Genomic DNA, 26237 nt, shown 5'->3' with positions numbered 1-26237 from the left:
AACATGCCTCTTCTTTTGGACATTCTGATTTGGAGGGAGCGTCTTTCTCTTTATATCTCTCATTCTCTAAGTTGCATTTAGTAATAATGCTCGGTGGCAGCACACCTGTCTATTTGTTTTCCTTTGGTAGATTGAATAGAAAATACAGAAGGTTTTTTGTAAGATTGTTTGCTTGTTTCATAGTTTGTAATATTTACTCAACGTATAAGGAGGTTTGCTTATATAATCCTGTTAGCTTATATCCGCACCCCCTTCCCACTTGAAATCAGCGCTTGCCCTCCATAATACCACCTCCCATCGTTTTTCCCTTGTCTCTACATATCCTGAAGTCCTTTTCATACTCTTGACTTTTTTGGCGTGCTTGCTTGGTATAGAAGTGCATTTCTGTCCAGAGGTTGACTGTTTAGGTTGGGGATTAATTTTTAGCTCAAAATTAAAGCTCACTGTGTAATTTAAATTGTTTTTTATAACTTTTACAGGTGATTGAATTACTCAGATATGAAGATCATCTTCTAGGTTTTGTGTAAAAGGCCCCGGATATTTCAAGTGGCCATTTTGGAATTACAATGTTTCTGGATAATTTTGCCCCAGAAGTTTATTAAAATTGGCAAGAATCATCTCTGAAGTGAATTGGTAGTAGTGAACAATTCTACAAGCTTTAAAGAGACCCAGGCATTTCTTCAGTATTTTGGTTCAAACGGATTATATAACTGGTTAAAGTATTTCAGCTGGTAGTATTTTTGCCCTCCCCCGCCCCCCAATCCCTCCCCTCTTGTTGGTGTTCTTCAGCCAGAACTGTAAGATATGTTTGATTTGTGTACTGAGTAATTTCTCTGCAGTTTCAAATTACTGTTTAAATATTGCTGAAGTTTCATGGCAGTTTATTTTTACCTTTATTTAAAGTTTTAGGAATTTTTGACCTCAGCCCTTTTCATGTCACAATGGGACAGCTTCTCTAAATGAAGACATTGAACGAATACAGTTTTTTTGCTTTTATCTTCTATTTACATGGAAATTTAAGATGTTGCAGTTTCCCAGCAGCACGGTAGTATTGAGATAGCTGTGTGTCTCTGTTTATGCTGATGTTTAGGAATGCTCTTCAGATGTGAAATTTTCTTTTTGTTTTTGCTTTTTGGCTCGTAAATTGGATATTTCATCTGGAGTGGATAAGTACAACAGTGACAAGTACATGGAATAATAAAGAAGACTTTAAAATCTTAAATCCAAGGAACTTGGCTAATTCTGGAGATAACCATATGAAAACTTTAAAGCAGAAGTATGGGTAGCTGACTGAAGTAACTCTATGTCAAGTAGCCATAGGTTAAGTATCTTCAAAGAACTTGGATTTTATTTCAGAGGATACAAAATAAAAAAACAAACTGGAAAACATAAAGATTACAGAGAAAAACCCAACACCTTCTTGTGCAGTCCTGTTGGAATTTGTAAGTACTGTATGGTGAGCAAATCAAATGTCTGTTTGTAAACTGTAATGAGAGTAAACTTTATCCCTGTGTTATTCTTGGAAGCCTTTCAGTTTCTTGCAATAAGATTGCTTGGCTTCAGTTTCCTGAACAGTCTGAAAACAACTATTAAGTAAATTGAAATGCAGAAAGAATTAAAAGTTAAGAATATTTCAGATGGAACAGTCCAAATTTGAAGTTTTTGTGCTTCTAAAGTAAAAGACAAAATCCATATGGTCAGTATGGCTTTATGGATTGGTAGAAAGGTAGGAAAAAAACACAACAAATAGCCAGTTTACTTTTCTAAATATGAGTGTAAATTGTGTTCTAAATACAGTTTAGTGTTCCAATTTAGAGTTAGGTAGTTGTTTAAAACAAATTATAGGGCTTGACTTTTAATCTGGTATTTCATGAAGTAAATTGTTTTAAGGGGTAACAGTTGCTAACTTTTTAATCCATTATAGAAATTTCTTGAAACAATTTTTGAAGTGGTTTTGTATTTCAAATTATTCCTTAAGATCTGACTTCCAAAAAGTCAGTTCATTACTAGGAACAGAAACTGAGAGGAAGTGAGCAAGGTGCACTAAGAACCTTTCAAATAACTTAAAAAAAAAAACAACCAAAAAAACCCACAAAAAACGAGTATGTTTTCTCCCTTGGAAGGTTATGCTGCCTTAAGTTTATAAACAAAGCTTGTTAAAAAAGTTGTGAATGTTAATTGCTGTAATAGAAATCTTTTGACAAATAAGAGTATCATCTTTTAATAATATTTGTATATTTGAGGATTGAGTGGTGTTACGATTTGTTACTGCATTTAGTTTTTCACTGAATCATAGGCATTGAGTAGAAGTGTTTGTTTTTAAAAAGTTAAGTTTATTTTTAAACAATTTATATTAACAGATCAATGTAGCTAAAATTAGAGTTTATTTCATTTAATTATTTTTCTGAGATTAAAAAATTGTAATTTTTGAACACTTTGCCAAGATGGCCTAATAACTGGTCAGTTGCTCATTTATTTTGAACACAGAACTTTTTTTTGTTGTTACACTGTTGTATCTTGTTAGCTCACTTAGAGCAGAAGAGGTAGGCGAGTCCGAAAGATTGTAGGTATTTAGATATACATATATGGTATTTACTTTCTGATGTAAAATTGAGATTAGAGTTCAATAAATCTCTCTGTTAGAATAGAATAAGATATTTGTGTTTTCTGGGTCAGAGCTGTGTGTAGTACTGCTAATTGAGTTTCCACCTTGATTTATGTAAAATTATGATGAGAACAACCCCTCTTCCCCCCCCCTTATTTTTTTATGCTTCAGAGGGCTTGTATTTTGTGTTCCTTAACTTAGTGGATTTTCAAGTTACTTGTCTAAGAACATTCATTTTAAACGTGATTGAGAAGTTGAACTGGAAGTGAATAGCCTTTATTTATAGAAAAGAACCACATAACATTTACTATTTGTGATTATTTTTCTTTAAATTTCTCCTATTGATGATGTTACTCCAAGCAGTAGTATCAGGATAATGATTATTCAGTGACCAGGGTTTTTTTTTTAATATAAATTTATCTATCTATCTATCTATCTGTTTATTTATTTATGGCTATGTTGGGTCTTTGTTGCTGTGTGCGGGCGTTCTCTAGTTGCGGTGAGCAGGGGCTACTCCTCGTTGCGGTGTGTGGGCTTCTCATTGTGGCTTCTCTTGTTGCAGAGCATGGGCTCTAGGCGTGCAGGCTTCAGTAGTTGTGGCACGTAGGCTTCAGTAGTGGCACGTGGGCTCAGTAGTTGTGGCTTGCAGGCTCCAGAGCTCAGGCTCAGTAGTTGCGGCGCAGGGGCTTAGCTACTCCGCGGCATGTGGGATCTTCCCGGACCAGGAATGGAATCTGTGTCCCCTGCATTGGCAGGCAGGTTCTTAACCACTGTGCGACCAGGGAAGCCCGACCAGGTTCAGTTAGCTCTAATCCTTGGATAGTCTGACATTCGTGAAATTTGCTTACAGTAGTTGTTCAAGGACAGATTCACTCAACTTGAGTTTTTGATAAATATTTAATTATTTTCTTTGCATTGAAATATACAGTACCAGTAGTAACTGGAACAATTGCTGGGTTGCTTCTTTTTCCCCCCTTAAGTACCTGTCTCCCCTACTCCCATTTTTTCCCCCTTTTTTTCCCCCTCCTGTGCCTGAAAAATATATAGGTCTAAAATGACAATTATAATGACTAACGTTTATAGATGATGATAGTGTCATGTATTTTGCTGTGTACATAGTATATCTTAGAGGAAAGTACTATTGTTACAGCGGTATAGGTGAGAAATTTAAGATTTTAGGGAGACTGAGACTGGGAGAGAGTTACTTGGTTATGACCAAGGTTAGGTTGGAGTCTTGACCAAATTTCCAAGTCGGACTCCAGAGTCCCAAATGCTTAATCACTAGTCATATTTAATACTGCCTTCATGTGGATTTTACTTTATTAACTCATTCTTTTTGAGCATAATCACTGATGTTTTTGTTTTTCTTCTTATTTACTGCTTCTCTTTGGTTAATATTGATTACTAGTGGAGCTTGGAGACCAGCTGAAAGAAGATAAACTACTGTTAGTTTTGCTATTTGTTAGTAGCTATTTGAGGGATAACCCTGGTTAGCTAAAAATAAAAATGTTGTTTCAGGTTATGGAGTGAACATAAGAGAGAAGAAAATAAAATTTAAAGTTAGCAAGAGAAGGGAATAAGGATGGGAACCTCTAATCTGAAAGTAAAATTACAAGTGAGGATAGAACCTAAACCCAGGCCAGATTATCTTTGAGTCAACCACTTTTTCTGCTTAATTTTTGATGAAAATGTTTTGATAACAATTTAGTTCCAGGTAAGGATAGTGATGTAGAAAAAGGGTAATTTCTGGGAGTTAGGAGATTTTTGGTCTTGGATTTGGAATATCTAGAAAAGGGCCTGTATGACCTTGTATATTTACTTAACCTCTCTTGGCCTTAGTTTCTTCATAAAACTGATGGCTTTGTTAATTGTGAGGTGTGATATAGAGGTAAAGTTTTATTCTAATTGTAACATTTTAAAATTTTGCTTAATGTATTTTACATGTCAAACCAGTATTTTAGTTTCTGAAGTTATTCTCTTGTTTCTGTTAATGGCATTACCTGCATGCCAGTCAGCTCTGCCTACTCATTTCCAGTTCCATTTATTGTGCTAGTTTGGTCCTTGACTAAGGAAATAACCTCCTAACTCATGTGTTAGCCTTTAGTTACATTCAGTCTCCACAAAGTCTCCTGTGGCCAGAGAAATCTAGCTAAATTATAGTTCTTGTTGTTGTTGCTTTAGCAGCCTTTAGGGTCATGCATTTGGAATATTTAGGGAAGAGTAGGTTGGAAAGAAATGTATTCCCTGCCCTCCCTGCTTTTAATGATGTATGTGTGAGGGGCTCCTAACATGAATTCTTTTTGGCTGTGTGGTTCGAGAAGTCTCCGAAATTGATAATTTTGGTGGTGCTTCCATGTATTTTCTTGGATAGCAGGTTCATTTCTTTCAACAGTAGCATTGTGAAAAACAAAATGTTAAAATTGTTGAAGACCCTTTGTGGTTGGGTCTGTCTTTTTCAGTTTTACCTGCTTGCTTTTTCCCTTTTTGTTAGCTGCCTCACCTAGCAGAGTAGTTACAGGCTTTTGCTCTGTATCTTTTCAAGTAGTTGCTGGTTTCTGCATCATTTTATATATGATATCCTACTCAGTTTCTTGTTCTTTAGTCATCTTTCTGTTCACAGCTTGAGGAGTGCAGTGTTTCTGATCTTCATTTTCTACCCTTTAATCCAGTTTTCAGGTTATATATTTTTAAAACTACATTTAAAAGTTTTTTCCATACTTAAAACAATTTTTTTAAGCAAGAATAAGAAAAAAATTCTAGTTACATAGGTTTTTTTCTTTTGAAACTCAACTTGCAGATATGTTAAAAAACATTCTTCAACTGAAAAAGTGTCATTTTTGTCTTTACATACGTATACTAGTAAAAACAAGTTAGCTTTTCAGTGAACATAAATTACGCAGTTGACTTTCGAATGACGCGGGGATTATGGGCACCTACCCTTGAAGTGGAAAATTCACACATAACTTATAGTTGACCTTCCATTTCTGAGGTTTCTCGGTATCTGCAGTTCTGCATCCACGAATTCAACCAGTTGTGGATAGTGTAGTATTTACTGTTGATAAAAATCCACATATAAGTTGGCCTGCACAGTTCTAACCTGTGTTGTTTAAGCGTCAACTGTATATTCTTTTAACGAATGAGTTTAAAGAAAAATAGTATCGCACATGGATTTTCTGTGGGTCAGAAGTTTGGTAGCAGTTTAGCTGAGTGGTTCTGGCTCCCTCCATGTCTTTTCATGAAAATCTCAAGGGTTGCACTCATTTGAAGGCTTGATTGGGGCTGGAGGATCTCCTTCCAAGAAGGTGTACTCATTGGGCTGGCAGGTTGATGCTGGTTGTTGTCTGGAGAACTCAATTTCCTTACCATATGCCTTACCATATACAGACCTGTAGCTGTTTGAGTTTCTTTACATGGCAGCTGCATCTCCCAGAGGAAGTGATCTGAGAAGAGAGGTAGATAGAAGCGTGATGCCTTTTATGACATATTCTCAGAAGTCAATTCAGCCACACTCACTTCATGAGAAGCAAGTCGTTAAGTCTAACCCACAATCAAGGGGTGAGGAGTTAGGCTCCACCTTTTGTCAAAAGAATTTGTGGACATAGTTAAAAAGCACAATAGGGGTAATTTCTTTACAACCAGTAGTTGTGTCAGTATAGCTAGCTAAAAGTCTTTGCCCCACAAATAGGAGGTTTGAGTTGTTATAAGTTTAGAGGAGAAAGTGTATTCTAAATTTGTATCACTTTAGAAGATTTAAGTCTTTCTACCTTTTGAACCAGTGTGAGATATGTAAGTAAGGTTTTCCACTCCTTGCACTCACTAATCTCCCAATATTTGTAATGAGGGAACTTTTTTATTATGGTAAAATAAACATAAAGTTTACCATTTTAGCCATTTTTGAGTGTGCAGTTCAGTGACCTTGAGTACATTTCCATTATTGTGCAATTATCATCACCATCCATCTCCAGAACCATTTTTATCTTCTCAAATTGAAACTTTGTGTACCTATTAAACATTAACTCCCCATTTCCCTTCCTCTCCAGCCCCTGGCAATCACCATTTGACTTTCTATGAGTTTGACTATTCTAGGTACCTCATACCTATTGATATTGTACTCTTCAAAACACTTCTTAAATGTTTTGAGTGAAATCTTTGAGGAAATTAGTTATGTTTACTTCATAATAAAATAGACTTCATTGTCCTAATTAAAAATTTGTGGCAGAATATGCATGACATATTATGCATAAATACAACAATAAAATTTACCAATTCAACCATTTTTAAATGTACAGTTCTGTGGCATTAGGTACATTGACGTTGTTATGCAGGCATTACCGCCACTCAGCTCCAGAGCTCTTTTCATTTCGTAAAAGTGAAACTCTGTACCCATTAAACCATAACTCTTCATTCCCTGCTCCCCTCAACCCTTGGAAACCACCACTCTACTTTTTGTCTTTATCAATTTGACTAGGTACCTCATATATAAGTGGAATCATGAAATATTTGTCTTTTTGTGACTGGCTTATTTCACTCAGCAGAATGTCTTCGAGGTTCATCCATGTTGTAGCATGGGTCAATCAGAATATCCTTTTTTTAAGACACAATAATCCATTATATGTGTGTGTACCACATTTTGCTTATCCATTCATCCATTGATGGACACATGGGTTGCCTTTACCTTTTGGTTATTTAAATAATGTTGCTGTGAACATGGGTGTACAAATATATGTTTGAAGATTTGCTTTTAATTCTTTTGGATAGATACCTAGAAGTGGAATTGTTGGATCATATGGTAATTCTATTTTTAATTGTTTGAGGAACCACCATATTGTATTCCATAGTGGCTGTACCACTTCTTATTCCTATCAGCAGTTCACAGGGGTCCCAGTTTCTCCCTATTTTTTCCCAACATTTGTTGTTTTCCATGTTTTGTGTTCTAATGGGTGTGAAGTGGTATCATTATGGTTTTGATTTGAATTTCACTAATGATTAGTGATGTCTGATGTGCTTATTGGCCATTTGTATGTCTTTGGAGAAATATTTATTCAAGTCTTCTGCCCATTTTTAAACCAGATTTTTTTTTTTTTTTTTCCTTGCAGTACGCGGGCCTCTCACTGCCGTGGCCTCTTCCGCTGCGGAGCACAGGCTCCGGACGCGCAGGCCCAGTGGCCGTGGCTCACGGGCCCAGCCGCTCTGTGGCATGCGGGATCCTCCCGGACCGGGGCACGAACCCGTGTCCCCTGCACCGGCAGGCGGATTCCCAGCCACTGCGCCACCAGGGAAGCCCCAAACCAGATTGTTTTTGTTGTTGAGTTATAGTTCTTTATTCTTGATACCAACATTTACCATAATGAGTGGATTTTAATAACTAATATTAATGCTTACCATGTTGCAGGCAGTGTTCTAAGCTTTTTAACTGTATTAACTAATTTAATTTTCATAGACACAGTGTGTGGGAAGGTTCTATTGTCCTAATTTTATAGATGAGAAAATGAAGTCACAGATTTTAAATTGCTTGCTAAGGTTACACAGCCAGTAAGCGAGTGGTATTTCTGAATCCGTACATTCTGTATCCGGAACTTAGACTCCCACCCATTATGGCTCATAGTTAGAGTTGTAGGGTGACAATATAAAGAAAGTCAAATACTATTTTGTTTCAGGAACTTAGAAGATATTTTATTCTTAGCCAGCAACTAAATTTTATTTTCCTTAATGTGATACAGTTGTGAGTTGTTTATAATAAAATGTTCAAATGAGTTCTTTTTCAGGAATATTCTCCTTTAGGATCACTTCATAAATAATGTTATATAATATTTTAATTTAGAACGTGCTTTTCCCAGTTATCATATAGAAGAAATGCTATTTCCATTCAGTGGTTTAAGAAACTCAGTTTGAAATTAGTTTACCCAGGCTTCACAGTAGGTGACAGAACCATAATTTGAATTCTGTTTATCTTCATTTTTGTTACAGTTAACTTCCTTAGTGTTCTAAGTAATAGGTTGTATTGTAAGAGCAGTGCTGTCCAATAGAACTTTGTGAAAAGATGGAAGCATTTCTTTGTACTGTTCAGTATAATAGTCACTAGCTGTATGTCATTATGGAGTTTTGAAATGTGTCTAGTGCAGATGTGGATCTGAATTTTAAGATTTATTTAATGTTAGTTTAAATATAAATTGCAATATATGGCTACTAGCTGCCGTATTGGAAAGCACAGCTCTAGAGCAGTGGTACAGAATCCAGTCAGATCCCTAACGTTTTTAAAGTGCACTTTTTAAAGTGTGTATACTATCCTGAAATAAAATATCCTATGCATATAATAAGATCACAATGATATATAGCTATAAAAAAAGACATTTATAATAATGTATTGCAATATGTAATAGCACAGGTGTGATCAGACACCCACCTCCCTGCCTTCCAATTTCCAAAACACTGTGTACAGGTTATTTGCCCTTCTTAAAAGAAGCAGATGATCTATTGTTCTTAAGTATTCTTGTCCTTTAAGGAAGAAAAGTACCTCAAGTTGATTAATAATACAGTGATTAATTGGAGTACATTCCTTTATTTTTATAGTATTTACTGCCAGGGTAGTTGAGTGGGTAGTTAGCAAACATTAAAGCTATCATATGGTGTAGCGACGTGATGAGCATCTTTTTATGTGCTTTGGTGAAGTGTCTATTAAAGTCTTTTGTCCATTAAAAAAAATTGGCTTGTTTTATTAAATAGTAAGAATTCTTTATATATTTTGGCTACAAGTGTATTAGATACACGTTTTGCAAATTTCTCCCATCTATGGTTTGTCTTCATTTTCTTAACTGTGTTTCGAAGATCAGGCAGTTCAAAATTTATAGTAAAATTGGTTACTTCTTTCTTCGTGATATGTGCTTTTTAAAAAAAAATATTCATGCATGTATGCATGCTGTGCCAGGTCTTAGTTGCGGCATGTGGGATCTTTATTTGCGGCACGTGGCTTCTTAGTTGCGGCATGCATGTGGGATCTAGTTCCCCGACCAGGGATCGAATCTGGGCCCCCTGCATTGTGAGCGCAGAGTTTTACCCACTGGACCACCAGGGTAGTCCCTGATTTGTGCTTTTCTGTGTCATAAGAAATCTCTGCCTAACCCCAAGTCACAGGATTTTCTTCTGCTTTTTAGCTTTCTTCTAAAAGGTTTGTAGTTTAGCTTATATTTTTATGTCTGTGATCCATTTTGAATGATTTTTTGGCCTGTGAAAGGGTTTCGGTTCATTTCTCTATTATTATTATTTTTAATTTAGATGTTCTACTCTCCCAGTTCAATTTGTTGAAAAGACTTTGTTTCCCATTGAATCATGTTGGAATACCTCTGTTGAATATCAATTGACCTTAAGTATGTGGAACTATTTGGCCTCTTCCTTGATATGTATGTATTATGTCAGTTCCACAAAATAGTAGTCGATAAATACAAATGGTAGTTTTTGATCTTTTTTTCTGCTCTATTGTAAAGCCTGTTTGACATCTTTTCTTTCCTAAAATCTTTTATAGGAAATTCGGAATAAAAGGGGAAATTTTTTTTATGGATATGTGAAATAAGACTGGTTGCAAAATAATGCCATCCTGAATTCATAGAGCAATCTTCTTTTGAGTAGCTTGAAATGTTAGATATTATCTAATTTATACTTGAGCATACTTGGAAAATAAATGACAACATTTCTGTATTGGAAATGAGAAAGTAGGATACAAACATACCACCTTATTTACTGTAAAACATTGGCTCAACAGTGGATCTGGGATTTTTATTTCTTGAGTACTAGTCTATGCTAGAGATGTTCATTGCCTGTAGATATTTGAGTGTCTACTATGTGCCTGTACTTTCACTGGTTCTTGTTTAGTAACAAACAAGGCAAAAATGTAGTTCTTGAACTCATGTAGTTTGTCTGCTCTGAAGTTCTGTGAATACAGAGTAAACAGAGTCCTTAAATATGAACACTGATTTCATCCCATCTAGTAAATAATAGCTATTTGTTGTTGGCCCGGCCAGCCTTTGTAAGACTTTTATTTCCTGCCGTAGTAAAACTGGTTCTTTTCCTGTTTCACAAAGTTATCGTTAGAATCAAGTGAAATAATGAATGCTAAATGCTTTGAAATTGTAAGATGATAACCAACAGTAGTAGTAGTATTGTTACGGCTGGGTCAGATAGATAGTAGTGTGTGAGGATCATATGACCAGGAGGAAGATTGTGGATAAGGGAAAATAGATAAATGTAAGTTGAAGGGACAGAACTGAGCAGAAACCAGGTATCTTTAGGTTGCATTTATGACCAGTTTAAAAGTGTTGAAGCATAATGCATTATGAGGTAATTGTTTAACCTGCAGTATGGTACCATAGTTTTAAATGGGATCTTTATGCAAAAGATCTTCCCCGTATTCTACTATTGTAATTTAACTAACCTTGACTTCTCCATTTAGTTTACAAATTTAACATATCCAAAACTGAACTTTTTTGAGTGTTTCACAGCCCCATACTTTCTCCATTCTTCCCTAGCTCAACAAATGGATACAGTATCCACCTACTCAAGCTAAATAACCAGGGCTCACTTTTGATTCCTTCTTTTCCTCCCATCTAATCAATTAGCAAATCTATTTGCTCTCCCAAATATGTCCATTTCTGTTCCACTGTCACTGGGCTTATACAAGCTGCCATCTGTCTCTTATTTGAACTACTTGCTGTATAGCCTTGTAACTTTGTTATTGTGCTATTCTTACACCCCTGTAGTTTATGATTCGTAGAGCAGAGTGTCTTTCCATTGGACCCTAAGAATAACATGCAGACTCTATAGCCTACCAGCGTCTTTATTGTTTGTCCCCTTCCTTTCTCTGCAGCCTTGTTTACTGTCTTCCTAGACCATTGACCTTTGGCCTTCTTTCTCTTCCTTGACTACACTAAGCATTTTCCTTCCTGTCTTTGGGCCTTTATGTTCTGCCTCTTTTTTTTTCCTTGTTAGCTCAGTTTTGACTCATGTTACATTCTGAGTGACTTTCTCTAACCATTCTATCTATGTAAAGTGGTCATCCCCCTTCCTGTATCCTTTGATTTGTCTTGTTACTCTATATTATCCTGTTTATTTCATTCAGATCAGTCTCTTAGTTATCTTATTTACTCTCACCCATGTTTATTGCATAAACTTCTGAGGGCAGGTACCTTGTCTTATTTGTTTATTGTTATATGCTCAGTGCAGTTATTTGCAGAGCAGTTACTTGCAGAGCAAAAGAATTGTTAACAGCAAAATAATTGTTAACATCTTAGATAATGTAACTTCACTTTTTCCCCCCAAATTGAGTATATATAATTGTTATTTTTATTATAGAACTGCTGTTTAACTGTGTGGGGACTAGGTAAAATTTGTTAGGAGATTATTTACAGCCGAGTTTCTTTGCTATCTGATCATTTAGAAGCGGTTTTATCTGCCTAGACTTAAATTGTTACATGAGCTTCTAGTCTGTTTGCTAGATTCAAGGCTGGCTTTGGATTTGCTGTTGCCTTTCTGAGGGGACTGCCTGATAAAGAGTTCTTTATTATGACCCTGGCCTTTCAAAAAATGTCCCCAGTTTTGAAGTGTTGAGTCAGAGGGATTGAAATCTAGTGAAATTGCCCTCTCAGGTTTAAAAAGATAAAACACATTTTAGAGTTCAAGGAGTGACTTTAAAATATGTGGGTGGCTAATTCAGGCTCCTCATTTTTGGAAATCAGGAAGGCCATAATTGTTCATTTATATTAACTAATGTCTTTATTTGAGAAAACATAATCCTTTTACATTATCTCCTCAAAGATGGAAATGCAGATTTATGTCCGTAGAGCTTTAATTATTTTTGGTATTATTACAAATTTTCTCAGTTTGGTCTAGCTTTGGATCTTACAGATCCCTTGCAGGGGACCTTATTTACTAAAGCTCTAGCAAGATGCTAAACTTGAGGCTACTGCAGCAAGTATCATTAGGTGAATAATGAAATCATTGCTTCATGCACGCTAGCTAGGTTGAAAACTACCTGATAATCAAGATGTCTTAAGGACTTTTCCTGTGCAAGCTTAGTTGCCTCATGTTTTTTTAACTCAACTGATAGTTTTAGATTTGTAGTCTCTGGTCTTTCTTCATTTAAAATGAGTACCTTTTATATGCACATTGTGGAAATGGGGAAAAGTGAGTAAAAATGTTGTCACCTTAGTCCTTAAAATTAGGGCCTTCCAAGGACTGAATTCGATGAGAGGACAAGAGTCTTATTTGGAGACAAAGTTGGCTAGGTTAGTGGAAAGCAAGTTGTGACTGCTGCGGTAGTTCAAATTACTCCTCGTCTTTTTTTTGTTTGTTTGTTTTTTTTGCCACGTAAGAGACTTTTTGTCTAGCAGATTGAAATCTGTATTTTGTATGGTTTGATATAAAGCTATGGCTGAAGACAGTGCCTGACAGGTAAGATTAAAACTTAAACTCAGAGCTTAGAGACTGACCTAGGTGCTTGTTAAACTTAAAGCTAATATTTTATATAACGCATGGTCTCTACCTAATGTATCCTGGGTTATTTACAGCATGTGTAGGGTGTAAGAATTTGAGCTGCCACTGACTGTACTGTGACCCTGGGAACTTTAAAATGTGCTTCACATCTATATAAAAACCAGTTTTTCTTGTTTTGTAGAAAAGACAATATCAACTTCCTGGGGATGTAGTGAGGACTAAATGAGATAGTACTTGTAAAGCCCTAAAGCAGATCGCTTAGCAGATTGTGTGTGCATCTGTGTGTGCGTGTGTGAGAGAGAATATATATATTCAGTGTATATTTTTGTCTTCATAACCATTTATGTCCTTAAGTTAAGGTACCTGAATTTCCAAGTCTTTTTCATTTTCTAAAAATTTGTTTTTAGCCACACCACGAGGCATGTGGGATCTTAGTTCCCTGAGACCAGGGATTGAACCCATGCCCCCTGCAGTGGACGTGCAGAGTCCTAACCACTGGACGGCCAGGGAATTCCCCAAATCTTTTCATTTCATATCAAGGGTCCTGTATCTCTTAGCCCTTGGTGAACTTATTCATAGGGTTAGGCTTTATAAATTCATTTGTTGAAACTTGTTTGCTGCTCTTGGGATCCTGCTCTTCAGCCTAACTTGGCTTCAGAAAAAGGTGGATTATGTTAAAGAGTTTGAGGATTCAAGAAGTGGTAAAGCTGAATCAGACTAAAGAGGATTTAAAATTATTTTGGATACATGCACCTCGTGCAAATTACAAATAGTACAAGGGTTTTTAATGGAAAAGTCACCCTCTCTGTCCTTTTGTCCAGCAATAGTTCTTGTCTGAAGAAACTGTTTTTTATGAATTTTTCTAGGGAGACCTTATGTATATATAAGCACATTATATTTTTCTTTCTTATACAAGTAGTAGCATGATGTCCGCTTTGCTCTGTAACCTTTTTTACTAAGGAACTATCTTAGAAGTTTATTCCATATTAACACCACTAGACCACCAGGGAACTCCCGAGAATGAAAATTTTATATATAAGATCTTTTTCTGTGAACTCTTTATATTCTTTCCTCATTTTTCTATTGAGTTCTTTTTCTGTTGATTTATAGCAACATTTTATGTAGGAAGGGAAAAGCCCCTTTATATGTGCTTTATGTGACAAGTATGCCCCCCCCGCAGTGTGATGTTTTCTTTGATCTTGGTTGTGAATTTTATCATATAGAATGCTTTTTGAGTTTATATGTAAATATATTTTTATTACTTCTGTTTTTGTGTGTCATACTTAGAAAGGCCTTCCTTCCCCTTTCTGAGATAATAAAAGTTTCCTCTACTTTTTATATAATGACTGCTTTTTTCTCCTTTAAGTCTTTGATCCATTTGATGATTATTTTGAGTAAGCTTTGAGGCAGGGTTGTCCCAGCTTTACTCACATACTAAATTCTGTATGTGTCAGGTGTATTTTGTCTACCAATGATGTTTCTTTCAATTTGCATATTAATGTTATGGTGAAATTGTGGCTTTTAAAGTGGACTCGTTAGATAAAAAGGAGTTAAAGAACTGTTTAATCTGGAATTAAGAAAACTGTATTCTTAAATTCATGGTTTCCTAATTCTAGAAAATTGATTTGAAATGCAAATTATCAAGCCCATTATTTTCTAAATAGGACAGTTGTGTTTTAAAAAATGAATTCTGTGCCATAATTTAGATGAAAAGACTGAGTAAGATTTTTGTGTTTTTAACTCCAAACAGCTAGTTTGGAACTAGCTGTGACACCATGGGTACAAGTTGTTTTTTTTTTTTTAATTTGTAAAATGGGGATTAAAATACTTTTTCTTATTAAGAAGATTGAGATGTAAAGTGTTAACATGGTATCTGCATGTAGATGCTCAGTAAGTATTCTCTTTCCCTTTTCTGTAATGTTTACTTTTGTCAGTAATTTTCTATCTCTACCTGCTTCTCTTCTTAAAGATTTTTACTGTTCTTTGTTAATAAATCTACTTATGTGGAGTTTCAGCACAAAGTAACCAATTATGGAATTAAATTGATACCACATTCATTGTAATTTAGTGTGGTGGATTTCACATTTCGGTAGTTTGTGGATAATCATTGCTAGTATCGCGCCTCTGTTTTTTTACGTGTAATTGCCATTCCTGATACCTGGGAAGAATGAGCTGATCTCCCTCCTTCCCTCCCTCCCTGCCTCCCTCCCTCCCTGCCTCCCTCCTGTTCTTCATTCAGTTCTTCATTCATTCCATACTAGTATGTGTTCTTGTGGAGAAAGTTGTTTAATGTGGTGTTTTGGAGTATCTGCTCCATAAATGTCATTTTTGTTGATGAATTGTGTTATTCAGAAAACAAATATGTCAAATATTTTTTTATGGGGAGCTTAATTGTGTTTAATGGAATAGCATATATGTATATATGCTGAATGTTTTGATAAGTAACGTGTAGTGAAATGGTTAAGGGTTTTCTTTAAAAATTTTTTTATGCCTTGGATCTTTTTTCAGTTTTATTGAGATATAATTGACATATATGATTGTGTAAGTTTGTGTACAACATAATATTTTGACTTCACGTATATCCTGAAATGATTACCACAGTAAGTTTAGTTACCATCCATTATCTCATGCTGTACATTCCACCCTTAGTGGGATTCCACCCTGGGAATCTTGTAACTGGAAGTTTGTACCTTTTGGCCACGCTTATCCATTGGCCTCCTCAGTCCACTTCTGTAACCACAAATCTGATCTCTTTCTGTGAGTTTGGTGTTTTTTTTTTTGGATTCCACATATAAGTAAGATCATACAGTATTTGTCTTTCTTTGACTTATTTTACTTAGCATAATGCCTTCAAAGTCTACCCATGTTTTCGCAAATGGCAGGGTTTCCTTGTTTTTTTTGTTTTTAGCGTGTACCACAACTTCTTTATCCATTCATCCATGGATGGAAGAGTTTTAAAAGTGATAGTTGTTTTATCGCATTGAATTAAATTTTGAATACTTGATATTTAAAGTAGAATTTAAATTCTAAGCCAGTCTTAATGTATATTTACCCTACAGTACTGCACAAGTTCATACTGATACTTCCAATTCAATTTTAGGACCACAGGGTTTTTATTTATTGCTTTCTGTCTTACCATGTGTATTTCCTTCCTTCAGTGCTTAGAATCTTGGTTCTCAAGGACACTTTTGGACTGTTTTTTTTTTTTTTGTAATGGAACGCTTTCATGGTAATTTGTTTAGGTTTTCTCTTTACTGGGGATATTTTTAGTAAATTGTATTTTTCTAAAAATTGTCCATTTCTATATTTTCAACCTTACATAGAGTCGTTCAGATGATTTCTTATGGTTTTTTGTCATTTTTGATTTTATATTCTAGTAGCTTCTCTATTGATCTCCCCCCCCCCAAAACAGTTTTGGGATTTATTTGTAGTTCTTACAGCTTTTCCAGTTTGTTAACTATTGGTTTTGTGAATTTGCTTCTTTTCACTTACTTTATTTTAAAATTACGTGTAGAAGAGTCTTTTTGTTGTTTTGTTATTTTTAGTTTCATTGAATTGTGGTCAAATAATGCTGTTTGTAGGTATGTTTGAAATTTATTAAAGATTTTTTGGTGGCCTAAGATGGGTGCTTGAAGAAGATACTTTCTGTATTTGGGGGTTTAGTATTTGATATATAAAATCTGTGAACACCTAAATGAGTATGGCTTAAATATTCTATACTCTTACTAATTTTTTATCCATTAGATTTTTATTGGACTGAGCAAGGTGTGTTCAAGTCTTCTATGTTTTTCTTGTATCACCTGTATTTTCTGGTTTATAAAAGTGTTTCATTGTTATTGGGTGCATAAATATTAGAATTATCTTGCTAAATGTACATTTCAGTTATAAAGTGTCTGTCTTTGTCTCCTTTAATGCTTTTTAGTTTGAACGCTACTGTAGCAGTACACTTACTGATCATTTTCTTCTGCATTGTCTAATCTGCTGTTAATCCTATTCAATGTTTTTCATTTCAGATATTACTTTTTTTTAATCTTTAGGAGTATCTTCTATATCTTCTGTTTTTCCTTTGTGTTCCTATTTTCCCTTTCCTTAAACATATAGTTGGTTTAATGTCCTTGTCTGCTAATTCCATCATATCCATCATTTCTGGATATCTTTCTATAAAGATAGATTTTTTTTCTTGTTATTGGTAGCATTTTCCTGCAGGCCCCCCCCCCCTTTTTGTATGACTGATAATTTTTGATTGAATGCTGAAAATTATGAATTTCATTTTGTTGGGTGCTAGATTTTGTTGTTGGACTTTGCTTTGGGAAACAGTTAAATTGGAATTAGTTGAATCCTTTCAAGAAAAACTCCATGAGAAAATTCATACAAGTAAAACATTCAATTTAGTGAAAATCCTGTAGTGTTAAAATTGAGTTGGCAGGGACTTCCCTGGTGGTCCAGTGGTTAAGACTCTGTGCTCCTAATGCAGGGGGCCTGGGTTTTGATCCCTGATCAGGGAACTAGATCCCGCATGCCACAACGAAGACCCGGCGCAGCCAAATAAATAAATAAATATTAAAAATAAAATAAAATAGACACGTTTCTGGTAAAAAAAATTAAAAAAAATTGAATTGGCATGCAGACTTTTACTTCTGGCTGTGATGGACTAACAGGCAACCAGATAACCAGATTTACCCACTCATCTGAGAAATCTAAAATGTATGAAACAGGCTTTTAGATATTGGTTGACAGGAGGTGGTCAGTGTTATAAATGCCCCAGCTCATTGCTTGAAGAAAATTAATAGGCTACAGCACAGGGAGGGTGAATTCAAACATAGTCTGGTGGTCTTAACTAAAAGTTAAGGAGACAACTGAAAATTTGAAAAGGTCAAAGTAGGTAGAATTTGTGGGGCAAAGTATTGTAATAGGAAACTTGGCAGGAGAGATAACTCAAAAGGGTCCACTCAAGGCTTTGACTTAGGACTGACCTGCACATGCGCGTTTGGAAGTGACTGAAGCCAGGGAATAGAACCACCAGAAAGGAGTAGGTGAAACAATTCCAAAGATTTACATAGGACCAGGAAAAGTCTTTGTTTCCATCAGCCTCAGTGGAAAGACCACCTAATAGATGGAGCACAGGCAGTAAATGGAGTATAGGCAAAGTCTTCAAAAGGATGAGCTCCAATTAGTGGGACAAAAATTAACTCTAGACTACAAGCTTTTCTGGACCCACCCTAACAAAGATTTTTGCAAGTTTGGTAGGTGAGTAGTTCCAGTATTTTAATTTGTACTTCTCTTGTTATGAGAATAGCAGGGCATCTTTTCCTGTTTAATAGTTAATTTTTTTATGGACTCACAGAAAATGTTGGTCACTGGTCTTTTTCTTTCTTTCTTTTTTCTTTTGGCCACACCATGCAGCATGTGGGATCTTAGTTCCCTGACCAGGGGTTGAACCTACAATCCCTGCAGTGGAAGCGTGGAGTCTTAACAGCTGGGCTGCCAGGGAAGTCCCATTGGTCTTTCTCTTTCCTCCTGGCTGTTAGGAACTGTTTGAGAACGTATTTATCTGCCTCACACTTCATATTTTGGGTATAGCTTTCACGATTCAAAATACTTTTTCCCTCAGCACTTTGATTGCTATTTTGTTGTGTTATAGCAGGAGATCTTTAAGAATTTTGATGCATTCTGATTTTTTTCCTTCCTTTACAGGAGTGTTCTCTTTTTATCTGTCCCGAAGTTGCTCTTTATCTTTGGGGTTCTGAAAATTCCATTTTGCTAGTTATTTCTTGAATTATTTTTTTCCTTTGTGTTCGTGGTTTTTAGTGGTCCTTTCCTATTGCCACTTTCCTTAAAATGTTTGATTATTATTTCATATTCAAGAATGAGGTGATAAAAAGCTGTTTGGGACTTTTGTGTATGTGAGCATTGTTTATTGAATGACCGTTATGTTGAAAGACTCTGAAAATCCAAATATCTTCGTGGCGTCAGCACTCATGTTAGCTCTTTATTTGGAGAATCTACCCCGACTCCTTATTTTTTTTTTTTTTTTGAACGATAGTTAGATACTCTTGTGTGCATTCATATACCAGGCAGCAAGCAGTTCTCCAATTTTTTGTGGACACACTTAACTGGGTGTTCTACAGTTGAATTCAGTTAGGATTTTCTGACACCAATTACCTGGAGTTACTATAGACCCTTTAGTATAGACCCTGCAGATTAAGGGCTCAGTCCCATAGGACTGCCCTTCTGCCCCCAATTCAGATACCAACCTCAAGTAGTAGATTCCCAGGTTACCCACACTTCTGTCTGATCTGGCTGCAAATGGGAGATTCCCATGCCCGCAAAACCCTCCTGCATCCTTAGGTTCCATATTTTGCTGTAATGGTTTACAGAATGCAAGGAAACACCACTGTTACTGGTTTATTCTAAAGGATATGCTAGAGGGCACGACTGAACAGCCAAATGAAGAGGTACATAGGGTGAGGTCTGGAAGGGTCCCTGTGGAGTTTGGGGTGTACCACAACCTGGAAGCTCTCTGTACCCCTTCCTTTTGGGTTTTTTACAGAGGTTCTAGTACCTAGGCATGAATGGTTAAATCACTGACCTTCAGTGATTCACTCCAAGTTACCAAATAGTTCTTGGGAACTTTGTTCCTGTTTTTCTGTTCAAAAAAAGTTTGTATTTGAATGTTTCATTAATTGTAACGCACATGCACTAATGTGCACAAATTTTAAGTATACAACTTGATAAATTCTCACAAAATGAATACACAATGTTAACACCATTTACTAGCATCCCCAAATCTTCTTTGTGTCCCCCTCATTTCCTAACTTTGAAATGTTTTTCATCTTTGGTTTCTCAGCCTCCTTAGCTCTCCACATCCAGTCATCTACTATCACCCACCTGTAGATTGTTTCTGCAGTCTTCCTCTCTCTGCCATTTTTTCCCCACTCCATATCCATTGTTACTACCCCCTTATTTATATTTTTTTGAATTTTTTCTTTAATTGAAGTGTAGTTGTTTACATCCTTGTTGTTTATCTATTTTATATATGGTGTTGTGCATCTGTTAATCCCATACTCCCAATTTATCCCTCCCCACCTGCCTTTGGTAACCGTTTTCTATGTGAGTCTGTTATGTAATAAGTTCATTTATACTGTTTTTTTAGATTCTACATATAAGTGATAAAAGATCATATTTGTCATTCTCTGACTTATATCACTTAGTGTGCTAATCTCCAGGTCCAACCATGTTGCTGCAAATGGCATTATTTCATTCTTTCTTACGGCTGAATAATATTCCATTGTGTGTGTGTGCGCGCGCACGCATCTCCTTTATCCTTTCATCTGTTGATGGCCATTTAGGTTGCTTCCATGTCCTGACTATTGTGAATAGTGCTCCTATGAGCATTGGGGTGCATGTACCTTTTTGAATTAGAGTGTTCGTGTTTTCTGGATATATGCCCAGGAGAGGGATTGCTGGATCATATGGTAACTCTTTTTAGTTTTTAAAGGAACCTCCATACTGTTTCCACAGTGGCTGCACCAATTTACATTCCCACATCAGTGTTGGAGGGTTCACTTTTCTCCATACCCTCTCCAACATTTATTATTTGTAGACACTCTCTCTGATGATGGCCATTCTGATCAGGTGAGGTGATACCTCATTGTAGTTTTCATTTGCATTTCTCCTGACACTTAATGATGTTGAACATCTTTTCATGTGCCTGCTGGCTGTCCGTATGTCTTCTTTGGAGAAAAACCTATTTAGGTCTTCTGCCCGTTTTTTGTTTGGGTTGTTTTTTTTTTTGTTGTTGAGTTGTGTGAGCTGTTTGTATATTTTGGAAATTAAGCTCTTGTTGGTCACATTGTTTGCAAATATTTTCTCCCAGTCCGTAGGTTGTCTTTATGGTTTCCTTTGCTGTGCAGAAGCTTATAAGTTTGATTAGGTCCCATTTGTTTATTTTTGCTTTTATTTCTATTGTCTTGGGAGACTGATGTAAGAAAATATTGGTACAATTTATGTCAATGTTTTGCCGATGTTCTCTTCTAGGAGTTGTATGGTGTTATGTCTTACATTTAAGTCTGTAAGCCATTTTGAGTTTATTTTTGTGTATGGTGTGAGGGAGTGTTACAACTTTATTGAATTGCCTGTACTACTCCCTTACTCTTGCTCTCTTTACTTCCATTTTTTATAAGAGAGCTTTGAGTTTGGCTTTTATATTGTAGTTTTTAGGAAGTTGAGGGAAGCTCTTTTCCATTGGAATTGAACTCATGAATAGTCCTTTAAAAAAATTAATGAAACTTTTGAAAACATTTGTTATGAATGGGTGGTAATGGGAACTAAAGTTCTAGATTTTAATATTTTCCTCTCCAAGTGATTTACTGAATCCTCCCCACCCCCTTTATTTTACAACAAGCTACCAGATTTATTTTCTGAAAGCACATTTCCAGACATGTAATTGCAACTTTAAAACTTCTGAGTACTCCCCTTGCCTGCTAAATGTAGTTCAGATTTCTTATTCCTGTGTGCTGTTCAAAGCACGCTGCTTACTGTCCCCAGAGTATTTTCTCTACTTGGTTTTAGATATACCTGGCGTATTAAGTGGTGTTTGGTTGACCTGTTCATTACTGGCTTGACGTGTTGAGAGTATAGTGACTAGATTCATTAGTTCAGATATATTTGTAGCAGAATGGTTTAGTACCGTTTAGAAAGGAAGCCCCAGTAGTTTTAAGAGACCTGTTTAGAGATATTCCATGCTTACTCTAAATTCTTCACCAGAGTGACTGATTGCTTCAGATTTTTTATTTTTTAGAATTATGTTACTGGCCAAGGTGCCAGGGGCAGGTGGGGAGAAACAGTGATAAATTCCATTTCCTTCCTGCATCAGTGCCGGAGAGGGTAGTTTTGTTTTCTGCTTAATTGAAATAAAACATTAAGCATTATGGTTTTGTGTCTTGGGCTAAATAAAATAATTTTGAACATATTAAATAAGAAGGACTATCTTTGACTCTTAAGGGATGGTAATTTAGAAGTTTCTTGATTGTAGTATATAATATCCTGGTTTTTAAAAAAATCCAATTCTGCATTATATGAGACATTGTCAGTTGTATCCAAGATATTTTTTTTTTAACCATAGTCATATGTACTTACATTCTTTTTTGTTCATGTTGATATTCCAGCTGAACTAAGTCATCGCTGGGATTTTACATTGTTATAGCAGTGTTTTCTCAAACACATAGTTTAAGAAACACATAGGGTAAACCAGTCATCTCTTGCTGCAAGGTTATTTTACTTGATAGTAAGTAACTTAAAATTTTTTATATTAGAACATACATGGATATATTATAGTATAATGCAGAAATTTCATGAGTTTGTAAAAAAATAGGACTTGAGGATGAGTTATTTTGATTACTTTCTGAAAATACATTTTGGTGGGGCAGGAGAATGGATTAATTATTAGCATTAAGTAATTTCTGTGGGAAAGTTTGAGAAATATACTGGTAGTGAACAAAGAACATGGCTTTTGAGGCAGAAGAATCTGAATTCATATTACTGGCTGTGTAGCTTAGCGGTAAATTATTTATCTCTTCTGATTCTGCCCACTTTTCAGAGAACATATCTAAGCTGATCCCAGCATATATATATTTTTAAGTGTATATGTTTACTCTGTTTGAACCCTGATAATGTTGGCACTTTTCTGATGGTTAAATACTTCAGATAAATAATTTGCTTATACCTTTTCTGATAAAGGAGTTGAGGCAGCAACCTTGTTTTCCAGTTGTTAACTTGTTAGCTGTTAGAAGCAAAACTGCCCTTGATATTCAGTGTTTAGTACTTGTTTTTGCTTACATTGGCTGTTTAGTAAATGAGTTGATTTGAATTAAATTTTATGCCATTTAGTCCATATTGTTTGCAGTATAATTCTGAATTAAAGTTTACCTTTACCAACCTTTAAAAAAAATCTTATTCAGGGGTGACTTAAACTGTTTAGTTTTGTTAGGGAAAGAGAAGCTCAATGAGTAAAAATTTGTTTATAGAGTAAGGCTTATTTTTTTGTAGTGGTGCATTTTATATGAAAATTAGGTCAGCTCATTATAAGTTTTGGAGTACTTCAGTTACATTTTGTGTATTATACCTAAAAACTTGAGAATTGAAAGCATGCTGTTTCCAGTAATGTGTTTTTCTCCTTAAATAAAATTCTTTTTTGTAGGGGTGAAAGTAGCAGTTTTCATATGTAGCAATTTAACAAGTAATAACAATTCTCATAACATTCCTCCTCTTTTTTTTATGATTTTTTTTTTTCCATGTAAGTAAAGCATAGAAAGTTTCTGAACAACTTAATGAGGTAAGCTGAGGGGGATAGGGGGTCTAACAAAATTCCAGGTTAAAGCAAGCATTAATAATATGAAACTTCTTAAAGGATGGAAATTTCTAGTAGTCTAGATTTCTTGTGAAATTTGCTAATGCTGTTTTATATTTGAGTGTGTAATCTGTAATTTTGAGTTTGATAACAGAAGATATTGGACACTGTGTCATGACCAAAACTGGAAAATAATAGTAAAGTAATAGATTATTTTGCTTCCTTTAGAGGTCATGTTCCATAGGCAAGGATTTTGTTTCTTCTTGGTAAATATTTATTACAGTATTTACCATCTTTTCCTGATTATCATTACTTTAAGTGCTTGTTTAAGAACAGAATTCTAGGCCTTGCTTAAGACCTGTTGAATCAGACTCCATAGGGGAGGGGCCTCTTGCTTTTTATTAGGGAAGTCTGGAAATTACCTAGTGCTTACTAAATATTAATAAAATTTTATTAATGGTATTGCAGTAGTGAAGCAAACAAAACTGAATGGAATAAAATGTCTAAGTATACTTTTCAAAAGTTAAAAACATGACTCATAAAATTATAGAATAAACATGTTACAGCGTCATCATTTTTAAAAAATGATTTTTCTTGACTTGTATAACGTGATTCTTGAAGATTATGGGCCAGTTGTTTTAGTACATGTAATGTCTCTAAGGTTAGCTTTTCTCCTGTTGAGACGGGCTGTGCTTCTTTATCTTTGGTTAGAATATTATAAAAGTGAAGTGGTGCTCTGTTTTGCTCATTGGCACGCAATTTCAGTTTGTTCTGTTACTGATGATTCACTTTGATCTGTTGATTAAGGATTTCCCAGGCTATTTGCCAGGCCATTTCACTGCAAAACTGTAGTAACTTTTCTTTTTTGAGGTTCTTAGAAATTGTATAAATAACCTCTTCCTCCTAAAATTTTTCAGTGTATGTATTCATCTCTCTGGATTCGTGGTTTATTCAAGGGGTTGTAATACAGCACTTTTATTTATTTTTATTGAGGCAAAAGTCACATTACATGAAATTGACCATTTTAAAACGTATAATTCACTGACATTTAGTACATTCACAATGATGTGAAACCACCAGCTTCACCAAGTTCCAGAACATTTTCATCACCCCAAAAGAAAAATCTGTATCCATCTAGCAACCAGTGCCCATTCGTTCCTCCCTCCCAACAGTCCCTGGTTGTCTCTGCTTCTTGTCTCTATGGATTTGTCTATCCTGGATATTTCATAAAAACAGGGGTTTTGCAACATGTGATCTGGCTTCTGGATGTGTCTGGCTTCTTTTTCTTAGCATGTTTTCATGGTTAATCCTAACAGAATGTGTCTTTTTCCATTGAATACATACACAAGTTGTGTTGAGTATGATGTTAGCTCTGGTTTTTTCATAGATGTTCTTTATCAGGTTGAGTGTTTTTATCATGAAAGGTTGTTAGATTGTGTCCAGTGCCTGTCTGCAGCAGCTGAGATGATCATATGGTATTTTTCATTCATTTTGTTAATGTGGCATATTATTATTATTTAAAAATTAAAAAAAATTGAAGTACAGTTGATATACAGTGTCATGTTAGTTTCAGGTGTACAGCATAGTTATTCAGTATACATACATATAAATATCCCTTTTCAGATTCTTTCCCTTATAGGTTATTACAAAATATTTAGTATAGTTCCCTGTGCTATATATAGTAGGTCTTTGTTCATTACAATGTGGCCTATTATTGATTGAGGATCCCTTTTTTTTTTTTTTTTGCGGTACACGGGCCTCTCACTGTTGTGGCCTCTCCCATTGCGGAGCACAGGCTCCGGACGCACAGGCTCAGCGGCCGTGGCTCAGGGGCCCAGCCGCTCCGTGGCATGTGGGATCTTCCCGGACCGGGGCACGAACCCGTGTCCCCTGTATTGGCAGGCGGACTCTCAACCACTGCGCCACCAGGGAAGCTCGAGGATCCCTTTTATGCCACCAGTTGGCTTTGGCCTTTGGCTCCCTGCTTTGCAGATTCTCTGCTTTTGACAGTTTGGTTATGTGTCTTGGTGTGAATCTTTTTGTGTTTATCTTTCTTGGAGTTTGGTTAGCTTCTTGGATATGTATATTCTGTGTCTTTAGTTAATTTGATAAGTGTTTAGGCATTATTTCTTCAGAGACTCTTTCTACCCCCTCCTTTTCTCTGCTTCTGAAACTTTCATTATGTGTATGTTGGTATGCTTGATGGTGTCCCACAGGTCTTTTCGGCTTTGTTCAGTTTTCTTTTTTTTCTTCCAGCTCCTTAGACTGATAATTTTAATTGACCTCTTCAAGTTTTCTGATTCTTCTTTCTGCTGGCTCAGATCTGCTGTTGAAACTCTCTAGTGAAATTTTCATTTCAGTTATTGTACTTTTTGGCTCCAGAATTTGTTTGGTTCTTTGCTGTAATTCCTGTCGCTTTATTGATATTCTGTTTGTTGAGACATTGTTCTGGTTTCCTTTAGCTCTTTGTATTTAAGACAATTGATGTCTGTTCATCATCAGGGACAGTGTCTGCTAATATCACAACCTCCCCTCCACGTTCCCCCCCCCCCACAGTGGGCCATACTTTATTCTTTGCACGCTTTGTAATTTTTGTTAGAAAATCGAACATTTTGAATATTGTAATTTGGAGACTTTAGGAATCAAATGTTTTTTCTCCCTATCCTTGGGGGTTGCTTGCTGTGGGTTTGGTTTTGTGTTCATTTAGTGACTTTTCTAAACTATTTCTGAAAGTCTGTATTCTTTGTGTTGGTTAGTTTCTGAAGTCTCTGTCCCTTAGATTGCGATCACCTAGTGTTTTGT

General features: G+C 35.7%; 1 protein-coding gene across 2 annotated transcripts in view; it reads left to right on the top strand.

The window, feature by feature from the left end:
• GPBP1 (GC-rich promoter binding protein 1) overlaps window positions 1–26237 on the top strand; it is a 71743-nt gene that overhangs the window by 1023 nt on the left and 44483 nt on the right. For both annotated transcript variants that reach the window (XM_027101083.1, XM_027101081.1), the window contains exon 2: window positions 480–1442. The gene's annotated coding sequence lies outside the window, so the exon portion shown is untranslated. The remainder of the gene's footprint in view (window positions 1–479; window positions 1443–26237) is intronic.

The sequence above is a fragment of the Aethalodelphis obliquidens genome, unplaced genomic scaffold (genome assembly GCF_003676395.1).
Source record: "Aethalodelphis obliquidens isolate GAN/ISIS:26980383/991018 unplaced genomic scaffold, ASM367639v1 scaffold4, whole genome shotgun sequence".
Classification (NCBI taxonomy): domain Eukaryota; kingdom Metazoa; phylum Chordata; class Mammalia; order Artiodactyla; family Delphinidae; genus Aethalodelphis; species Aethalodelphis obliquidens.
Note: the sequence above shows the minus strand (reverse complement) of the source record. Positions and strands in the feature narration are given on the sequence as shown.